We start from the raw sequence: 11,544 nt of genomic DNA on the forward strand, positions 1-11,544 counted from the left end.
AGTAAACAAATGTTTCCCGATCACTCTGTCCCCCTTCTTTCTTCCTCTTTCACATCCCCCCATAGATGTATGTCATGAATATGGGGAATTCATCTGCTGATGCATACATACTGCACACATTGAAGCTGCCTCACCCTTTGGAAGATAACTTGAGGGTCTAAGGTTTCCAAGGTAGTAGATAGATAAATAGAAAGAGAGAGACTCAGAGATGAGCTTGTTAAATATTTACAATTTGTCAGTCTGGGAATCTATACACCCATATACACATACCTATATGCAAGTACGTATATGTATAAATACACATACATACACACATGTGTGTGTGTTTGTGTGTGTGTGTGTGTGTGTGTGTGTGTGTGTGTGTGTGTGTGTATACTCCCATTTGCAAGGAGCTTGCTTTCTAAAAGGGAAGTTATTATAGAAGTGAGAAGACAAGGGCTCCTATTTCCTATTCAAGGCTTCTAGTGAATAGGTGGGTCAGAGCCTGCTCTCCTCTTGCCTGCAGCTCTTTTGGCGGCTTGTTGGGTACATGGATTCCAAACAAACCCACGGAGGAGAGTGTCCATTATCCAGAAATATCCCAGGGCAGATGAATTAAGACAATTCACTCCTCTCCTCCATTCCCTTTCCCTGCTTGGAGGAAAGGAAGGAGTCCAGGGGGGGACAGCTTTATTTTTCCCCTTTCTGTTTGGTTGAATCCCGGGACTGTGCTGGTAAACATTTAACAATTAGCTCTCTGGGAAAAAATACGTGCAGGACACACTTTTTGAGCTTAATTGCTTTAATTTGCATTTTCTTTTTCAATTTATTGAGTTGAGAAATCGTCAACATAATAAATTTGTATCATTTGCTATTTCCTGGATGTAAATATTGACGCTGAAATGGTAATGGCCAGTAAGAGTTCAGTGCCAGGCTGCCCAGTGCCCGGGCACTGTACAGTAACACTCTCTGAATGGGGCAGAATGACTGTTTCCCCCAAAGGGCAGGGTCAGAAAGCTTTGGGGAAGGTTTCTGGTAGAAATTGAAGACCCCAGTTCCATTGAAGCACCTTCTATGTGCTGGGCACTGAGGAGGCAAGGAACCAATGCCCTCTGCCTTTCCTCAAGGAGTCATAGATTCCTCGGAGACCTTCCCCAGATTACAAATATGCAGGGATGGGTCATCTGAGGAGACAGAATGTTAGGGAAGTTAGAGAAGACTTCTCATATTGAGTGGCCAACAAGCATCTATTAAGTCCCAACACTGGGCTAAACCCTTGAAATACAAGTAAAAAGATCAAGAATGAAGACAAAAAAAAGGCAATCCAAAAAAAGGGGCTGGGGAAGTTGTCAATCACCAGGCATGATCTGGAAATCTAGAAGCGTGCAGGCCGTGACCTTGGGTGACCAAAAAGGTGGTGATACCTTGGACAGAGGGATGTTTGCAGGAGGAAGACTCTGTAGGAGTGTATCTTGGTAGGGTGATTGCTGAGCCCTCTTAGGCAGAGGCCCCTTCTAGCCAATGTGATTTGGGCCTGAATGAACCTGTGGGGTCCAGCATTAGACTGATATTAGACTCAAAGACTGGTCTTCCTTGTGAGATTACCCAGAATTCCTCAGGAGAGGTGGTAAGTGGACCGGAGGAGACAGAAGCAACAATGGCGGCCCCAAGCTTGCTTTGCATGGTGCCTTGATTTCATGGCGATTTGCTTGGATGACTCATGGCCCGACATCCAGCCCAGGATTACCTGATCCTTGTAGGGTAAGGATGGAGCCGAGATGGGCCTGGGCACGTTTCCTCGGGGTGCTCAGCATGGCCAAGATTGTCTCTATTTTGTTGTACTTTTCCGGGTGTGTGGTGCTGGAATCAGGGGACCTGACTTTAGATCCTTACTTGTGTGATCTTGGGAGATCTCTTATCTATCCCAGCTTTCCTTAGTTTCTCCATTTGTAAATGGGGGGGGGAAGGTAGATTAAATTACCTTGGAGCTTCAGAGCTCCTTTTAGTCGATTCTTCTGATGGGTTACCTCCTTCCTCTTCAGTATAAGGTCAACATTTTCCCCCCTCTGGAATCATAGCAGCTAGCCCAATGTCTGGCATACAGTTGGTGCTTAATAAATGCTTGTGGATTTCTTGGAATCAGTCATTTGGGCTCTGTCTCTGTGCCCTTTTTCTTGTGGATATTAAGTATTCTGTGTAATTTTCTAGTTTCAATTGCTGATGGAAATGCTCAGAGGGGAAAGTTATTACAGCATTCACACAAGCACAGGCACACACACATCCGCCCCCCCTGCTACTGCTGCTCTCAGGTGACATGAGCTGATGTGAGTAGTGTGGGGGCTTGTGTGGGTGTGCTTCTGGGGGATGGCTTCTTACCTCAGCAGAGTCAGCTCTCGGTGCTCTGATTTAGAAGGAGGAAAATCCATCGAAACCCCAATGAGGGGCGAGGAGGAGGAAGAGGAATGTGTCAGCCGCATCCCACAGCAGGAGAGGTAATAGACTGACCTCCGTGACATCAGAACCGCCTGCCCACAGAGGGTTATTTTAATTCCTTTGTTTTTGTTATTTTAAAAATGCATCAGAAAGGAGGGAAAGGACCTCCACAAAGTACAGTCATGTCAGTCTGTCCCTTCCTTAGATGTGTGGCCATTCTCTAATTAGGTCCTGGAGGCAGAAGTCTGCCTGGGCTGGTGGCTATGAGGTCCTGGAAGGCCAGTGGAGTCAGTGAATGACCTCAAGGTTGGAGACCTTTGGAGACCACCAGCTCTTCTTCTGTGTGTATGACCAAAGTCCCTGATGGAGGCTCAGCCAATCCTGGGACATCTCCCGCCTCCTCAGGGCAGTCACTCATTGTCCGCAAACTTCCTCGCCTCCAGCCTCATGGGCCTTTTTAGGGCTCACACTTCCTGCTCCTAATCCAGTCCTTTGGAGGTAGCCCTGCTCATCCTTAAAGGTGACTTTCATGCTCTCCACCCTCCAATTTTCTCTGCCAAAATCAAGGTTCCCCGCTCCTTTAATCCTCCCGGAGTAGGACTTAGGGTTCATCACCATCTGGGGGAGCCTCAATTCCCAGCTCCTTAAGATCAGTTTCCTCATCTGTAAAAGGGGGGCATAACATCCATCCATTCACATCCACGTGGGGCTTAAATGAGATTCGTAGGCAAATAATTGTAGGCAAGAACCTTACAAGGCACGAGTTCTTATTAATTATCCGATCTGGCAGAGAATGAGCATCATGGCTGACTGGAAAGCAGCGTGTGATGATGACATTCGCAGCCCTCCAGTAAAAGAGGGATGAGTTTCCCCTCTAAGTTCTCCTCTAAGAACCATGGCCGTACCTGATCTCAGTGAGTACACACTGCCAGGCCCATTCACTTGGTATATTCACTCTACTCCCTCTGAGGAGCTATTGAAGATCCCCAGGCTTTTCTTAACTGAGCCTCTGATTCACTTGTATAAATAAGTTGGTTTTCAAAGAGGAAAAAGTACTTAGAGTCATGAGGACATTTATGGGTCTCAGGGACTTCTCTCAGAAGTTGCAGATGACTTGGGAACTGTCAGTTGAGGAAGTTCCCGGTTCTAGGGGAAATATAAATAAATCCTTTGGATTTGGAATCAGGAAATCCTAAATTCAAATTCTGCTTCAGAAAGTACCAGCTGAGTGAGCCTGGGTAAGTGAATTGAATCCCATGGACATCAGTTTATTCACCTATAAAATGAAGGAGTCAGCCCCAGTAACCCCCTTGATTGCCTTTCAGGTCTAAATCTACGCGTTTATTTTTGTCAAAAGCTTCATTACGGATCTGGATGCGGCCTTTGGGTTTGTTGATGGAAAGCAGGGCATGTTATTCATTAGGCGATTTGACTGCAAAATTTTCCAACTTTAAAAAGAAATAGAGAATCTTCATTCTGCAAGGGAGGGCAGGGCTGCCCAGCAAGTCAGCTTAAGTCAAGTCAACCAGCATTTATTAATCACCTAGTATTTGCCAGACACTATGTTAAGTACTGGAAATATGAAAAAAAAAAAAGGCAAAAGGCAGCCCTTGTTCTCAAGGAACTCCCAGTCTGGTGGGAGTGACCAACTCGGTCAAAATAAGCTTTCGATACAGGTTAGCCCAAAATCTACTGCGGACTGGTCAGGGGATGGACCTGGCTTCCAACCTTGGCTCCATTACCTGCTAGCTGTGTGATTCTCGATCAGCCTTTTGGCTTTTGGATCTATCATTTGTAAATGAATGTTTGGGCCAGATGGTCTCTAGAACCCCTTCCTGTTCTTGGTCAGTGCTGCTCTGATTCTTCCCTTTGTTTCTGAGGGAGTCTCCCCACACTTCTTTTCTCCCCCTAGCACTCTAGGTCAGTGGTCCTCAAACTTTTTAAATAGGGGACCAGTTCACTGTACCTCAGACAGTGAAGGCCGGACTATAGTAAAAACAAAAGCTCACTCTCTATCTCTGCCCCTCAGCCCACTTGCCATAACCCAGAAGGCCCCATAAACGTCCTCAGCAGGCCGCAAATGGCCCATGGGCCATAGTTTGAGAACCCCTGCTCTAGATGAATGTGTGCATGGGAGTGCCTTAGCCTGACCTCAGCGATTTGCTGCTCCCAAAACTGAGCTAATAATGTCGCTTTGGCCACGGTGCCTATGAAAATGAGAATGAGAACATTTCCTAGATGAACTGGGCATCGCCCCTTTTGGGTTAACCTGAAACCTCAGGGGTGAAGTGTTTTGAGAATCAAGAATATGAGAGCGGAAAGTCAGATTTTCCTGGTGTTTCTTCCAGTCTCTCCTGATAGGCCCGTCCCACAGCTGTTCCCCTTAGAGAGTTGATGAAGTGCCAGGTGAATTTGATAGCCAGAGCCCGGAGGGAACTTTGAATCTGCTTCGGCAGAGTTGCCAAGACTGCAATTTCAGCAAAGCTCGGTGACCTCTTCTGTCCCCGTGTGCCCAGTGACCCAACCTATTTGGAAGCTGAACAAGAGAAAGGAAGCCTTCATCCATCTCCAGATGTCACTTTAGGGAGAGATGGACAGCTTGCGTGAGCATGCTGGGAGAACTAGTTCCCTTCCTCCCTTCCCAGTGATCCTAACAGGAACCAAGAGCCCAGAGGTAAGCAGAGTATTTGGGCCTGAGCCCTGGCACTTCATAATGAATGGTTTCTACCAAATCCAAGCTAAAGGAAACAATTACAGAGGGTGTTGAAAGGGACCCAAGCCTTGAAGGGTCAGGCAGAGTGTTATTCTCTGTGCCTTTTTCTTGACCCCAGCCTGGAAGTGAAGGGGACCAGCACTTACTACGTATAGGATCATAGAATCCTGGCATTTGAGAGTTGGGAGGGACCTCGAGAGCCACCTATCACAGCCCCCCACTAGATCATGGATCTAGTCTCTGCTTGGAACACTCCAAAGCTGGGGAGCCCACCCTGTTGTGAGGCAGGCTGATGTTTCTTGGGAGAACTCCCATTGCTAGGAAGTGTTGGTTTTCCCTCTTGGTAGCTTTCTTCCCTGGGTCTTCCTCTTGGTCCAACCCAGCAACTTTCCTCCCTCCCTAAGAACTCTTCAGATATGGGAAGGCAGCTCTCCTGTCCACTTCCCCGACTCTTCTCCTTTCCTAATCAGCCTCTCTTCAGCCTTCCAGCACTCCTCATCTAGCATGGTCTCATGGTCCCATCTGTTTGTCCTCCTCTGTCTGGCTTAAAAGTCAGCTCTATAATGTCTCCCAGGTGCAGACCCTGCCCCCTGCCTTCTTATCGATGAACACGACTCGAGCTCCCAGGAGCATTTGGGGGTGGTCGTGCCATTCTGCTCTCTCCCATTTGGCTTGAGGTTCATGAACGCCCCAGGATCCTTTTCAGCCTGAATGCAGCTCCACATTATCTTCCCATTTTCTCTCTGGAAGCTGTTTTTTTTGAAGAGTAAGACTTGCCCTCTGTCCCTCACCCAGTGCTGATGCTGCCCCAAGCCCTTTGGATGCAGCCTCTGCCGCCTGTTCTATTAACTTCCCTTTCCAGCTTCCTGTAGTTTGCACACCTGATGCTAGAAAAGGAAAACGATTGGCAGCAAGATCTCCCCGATGGTCTGGGACTGAATACTGCCAGGTCACTCACTAGTGGTTTCTTTTAGGGCAAGTCCTTCAGTCTCGTTTCCTTCTTCATTCCAAACAGGAGCAATGGTATCTGCTGGGACTTTACCCAGGTTGTTACAAAGGAGTTTGGAGGGATGATCGTGATTTAGCTGAACTTGGGGCAAAGGCTGGCTAAAGTGGCCACTTTGCACAGACACCGCCATGGGCCATGGCATCCTTGGTTGCCCCTGCCAGTCTCGCCTTCCTTTAGTTCCCCTCAAAGCTCATTTTCCCTTTGCTTTCTAAGATTGACCTTCCCTTTTTCTTATCGTTTCCTCATTCGTTATCCCCTGAAGTGCTCTTTTGTGGGCCATTATCAGCAGTTTCTCATTGAGCGTGGGTGCCATTCTGCTGGGGAGTGGGGAATATAGAGGCTGCCACATGCCCCCTACCATCAAGGACTTCATAATTCAGTTCGATTCCATTCACCTCAATGCAATTAGATTCAACAAACTTTTATGAAGTGTCCAGTGCATCCAAATCCCTCTTCTAGCTTCCATAATTGCAAAGGCAAAAATGAAAACCAGTACCAGTCTCAGTAAATTTACCATTAGGAGGTTGACATGGGAAGCCAAAAAAAATTTTTTATTATAAAATTCTTTGACAGTATAAATGCATGAGTAATTTTTTTATAACATTATCCCTTGTATTCATTTTTCCAAATTTTCCCCTCCTTCCCTCTACTCCCTCCCCTAGATGACAGGCAATCCCATATATTTTACATGTTACAGTATAACCTAGATACAATATATGTGTGTAAATCCCATTTTCTTGTTGCACGTTAAGTATTAGATTCCGAAGGTGTAAGTAACCTGGTTAGATAGACAGTAGTGCTAACAATTTACATTCACTTCCCAGTGTTCCTTCTTTGGGTGTAGTTATCTCTGTCCATCATTGGTCCACTGGAAGTGAGTTGGATCTTCTTTATGTTGAAGATTTCCACTTCCATCAGAATACATCTTCATACAGCATTGAAGTGTACAGCGATCTTCTGGTTCTATTCATTTCACTCAGCATCAGTTGATGTAAGTCTCTCCAGGCCTCTCTGTATTCCTCCTGCTGGTCATTTCTTACAGAACAATAATATTCCATAATATTCATATACCATAATTTACCCAACCATTCTCCAATGGATGGACATCCATTCAACTTCCAGTTTCTGGCCACTACGAAAAGAGCTGCCACAAACATTTTGGCACATACAGGTCCCTTTGCCCTTCTCAATATTTCTTTGGGATATAAGCCCAATAGCAGCAATGCTGGGTCAAAGGGTATGCACAGTTTGATAACTTTTTGGGCATAGTTCCAGAGTGCTCTCCAAAATGGCCAGGTTCTTTCACAACTCCACCAACAATGCATCAGTGTCCCAGTTTTCCCACATCCCCTCCAACATTCATCATTATTTGTTCCTGTCATCTTAGCCAATCTGACAGATGTGTAGTGATACCTGAGTTGTCTTAATTTGCATTTCTCTGATCAGTAGTGACTTGGAACACTCTTTCATATGAGTGGATATAATTTCAATTTCATCATCTGAGAATTGTCTGTTCATATCCTTTGACCACTTATCAATTGGAGAATGGTTTGGTTTCTTACAAATTAGGGTCAGTTCTCTATATATTTTGGAAATGAGACCTTTGTCAGAACCTTTAACTGTAAAAATATTTTCCCAATTTGTTACTTCCATGGGAAGCCAAAATTAATGACAACCAAAACATTCGTTATTTATAGAACACTTTAAAGCCTGAAAACTACTTTGCGAATTTTATCACATTTGAATTCCACAGCAACTCTGTGAAGTAGATGCTATCGATTTTATTATACCCACTTTACAGATGAGGAAACTGAGATTCATACAACCTAGGAAGAGAAAAGAATAGAGGGTTGGAGTGAGAGGGATCCCTTCTAGCTGACAAGGTGACTTGGTGCCAGAGATTTTATTATCCCCATTTTACAGATGAAAAAAACTGAGATTCATATAAACTAGGAAGAGAAATGAATAGGGGAGTGGAGAGGGATCCCTTTAGCTGAGGGATCCGCAAAGGTGACTAGGAGGAGAAGATGCCTGATGTGAGAAGATAGAGAATGTACACATGTAATTCTTGTTGCAGACACTTCCTCTGGACACCAAGGGTTGATAATAGTTTGGGAGCCTCTGGAATCCTTTCTCTCCATCTGCACCCTGTTTCTCTCTCAGCACCTGCCTTCCTGGGCTCCGGCTCCTTGTTGGAGGGCTCATTGAATGATCCTTCCCTTGATCATTGCTCAATGATAGTCACCTTTTCATTATCTTCTCACTTCTATATAGCTTGAAATCTGTTATCCTTAGCACAGATCCTTAGCTTGTGGATCAGTGAACTTATTTCTTTTTAAATAAACTTTGTCATTTTTTTTCAATATAATTGATTTCCCTCATGACCCTTTGCATTTTGTTTTCTGCATTTAGAGATGTGATTCTGGGAGGAAGTCTCTAAGCTTTCCAAGATTGTTAAAAGGTTCACAACCCAAAGTGAAAACCCTTTTCTATAGGCAATAGGGAGCCATCATAGACTCTTGAACAGGGGAGTAACATGCACAAAGCTATATTTTCCAGAAACAGTTTTCTGTTAGCCATAAGTAGGATGGGGTGGAATAGGGAGGGAGATTTGGGGGATGTTGCAATGGTTTGTTTTGCCTAAGGCGTTACGGATCTTAAGTAGCATCATTTGCTTGTGTCCTGTAATTTGTGTTATGTCTCCCAACTAAGTCTTGTGGGCAGGGGCTGATTCTGTCTTTCTGACCCCATCAGCCACTTCCACATTGTACTCGGCAAGCAACAAGTGTTCCATAAATCATCGTGCTGTTTTTTATTGGACTTAGCCTCTGTCCGCCTTCTCTGAAGTTATTTTAGTTACACTGAAAAGACCCTGAAGCTACTAAAACATTACAGGTCATCATGTTACAATTTTTTTTTTTTTTTTTTTTTTTTTTTTTTTAATTTTTTTTTATTATATATATATATATATATATATATTTTATAATATTATCCCTTGTATTCATTTTTCCAAATTACCCCCCCTCCCTTATTCCCTCCCCCCGACGACAGGCAATACCATACATTTTACATGTGTTACAATATAGTCTAAGTAAGATACATGTGTGTGAATATCATTTTCTTGTTGCACAATAAACATTAGAATCCGAAGGTATATGCAACCTGGGCAGACAGATATTAGTGCTAACAATTTACATTCCCCTCCCAGTGTTTCTTCTCTGGGTGTATCTACCTCTGTCCATCATTGATCAACTGGAAGTGAGTTGGATCTTCTTTATGTTGAAGATTTCCACTTCCATCAGAATACATCCTCATACAGTATCGTTGTTGAAGTATACAGTGATCTTCTGGTTCTGCTCATTTCACTCAGCATCAGTTGATTTAAGTCTCTCCAACCCTCTCTGTATTCCTCCTGCTGGTCATTTCTTACTGAGCAATAATATTCCATAACTTTCATATACCACAATTTACCCAACCATTCTCCAATGGATGGACATCCATTCATCTTCCAGTTTCTAGCTACAACAAAAAGAGCTGCCACAAACATTTTGGCACATATATGTCTCTTTCCGCTCTTTAGTATTTCTTTGGGATATAAGCCCAGTAGTAGCGCTGCTGGGTCAAAGGGTATGCACAGTTTGATAACTTTTTGGGCATAATTCCAGATTGCTCTCCAGAATGGCTGGATTCTTTCACAACTCCACCAGCAATGTATTAGTGTCCCAATTTCCCCACATCCCCTCCAACATTTGTCATTATTTGTTCCTGTCATCTTAGCCAATCTGACAGGTGTGTAGTGGTATCTCAGAGTGGTCTTAATTTGCATTTCTCTGATCAGTAGTGATTTGGAACACTCTTTCATGTGAGTGGATATAGTTTCAATTTCTTCCTCTGAGAATTGTCTGTTCATATCCTTTGACCATTTATCAATTGGAGAATGGTTTGGTTTCTTATAAATTATGGTCAGTTCTCTATATATTTTGGAAATGAGACCTTTGTCAGAACCTTTGTTTTTAAAAATATTTTCCCAATTTGTTACTTCCCTTCTAATCTTGTTTGCATTAGAATTATTTGTACAGAAACTTTTTAGTTTGATGTAATCAAAATCTTCTATTTTGTGATCAATAATGATCTCTAGTTCTCCTCTGGTCATAAATTCCTTCCTCCTCCACAAGTCTGAGAGGTAGATTATCCTCTGTTCCTCTAATCTATTTATTATCTCCCTCTTTATGCCTAAATCATGGACCCATTTTGATCTTATTTTGGTATATGGTGTTAAGTGTGGATCCATATCTAATTTCTGCCATACTAATTTCCAGTTTTCCCAACAGTTTTTTCCGAATAATGAATTTTTATCCCTAATGTTGGAATCTTTGGGTTTGTCAAAGATTAGATTGCTATAGATGTACCCTTTTTTGTCCTTTGTATCTAATCTGTTCCACTGATCTACCGGTCTATTTCGTAGCCAATACCAAATGGTTTTGGTGACTGCTGCTATATAATATAGCTTTAGATCAGGTACACTTAGACCACCTTCCTCTGAGTTTTTTTTCATTAGTTCCCTTGCAATTCTTGACCTTTTATTCTTCCATATGAATTTTGTTGTTATTTTTTCTAGGTCATTAAAATAGTTTCTTGGGAGTCTGATTGGTATAGCACTAAATAAATAGATTAGTTTGGGGAGTATTGTCATCTTTATTATATTCGCTCGGCCTATCCAAGAGCACTGAATGTCTTTCCAATTATTTAAATCTGATTTTATTTTTGTGGCAAGTGTTTTGTAATTTTTCTCATATAATTCCTGACTTTTCTTTGGTAGATGGATTCCCAAATATTTTATACTATCAACATTTGTTTGGAATGGAATTTCTCTTTGTATCTCTTGCTGTTGCATTTTGTTAGTGATATATAAAAATGCCGAGGATTTATGTGGATTTATTTTGTATCCTGCCACTTTGCTGAAATTTTGAATTATTTCTAGTAGCTTTTTAGCAGAGTCTTTGGGGTTCTCTAAGTATACCATCATGTCATCTGCAAAAAGTGATAGTTTAATTTCCTCATTTCCTACTCTAATTCCTTGAATCTCTTTCTCGGCTCTTATTGCCGAGGCTAGCGTTTCTAGTACTATATTGAATAGTAATGGTGATAGTGGGCAACCTTGTTTCACTCCTGATCTTACTGGGAAAGGTTGCAGTTTATTTCTATTGCATATTATGCTTACTGACGGTCTTAAATATATACTCCTGATTATTCTAAGGAATAATCCGTTTATTCCTATACTCTCAAGAGTTTTTAGTAGGAATGGATGTTGGATTTTGTCAAATGCTTTTTCTGCATCTATTGAGATGATCATATGGTTCTTATTAATTTGATTATTAATATGGTCAATTATATTAATAGTTTTCCTAAT

The sequence above is a fragment of the Sminthopsis crassicaudata genome, chromosome 1 (genome assembly GCF_048593235.1).
Source record: "Sminthopsis crassicaudata isolate SCR6 chromosome 1, ASM4859323v1, whole genome shotgun sequence".
NCBI lineage: Eukaryota > Metazoa > Chordata > Mammalia > Dasyuromorphia > Dasyuridae > Sminthopsis > Sminthopsis crassicaudata.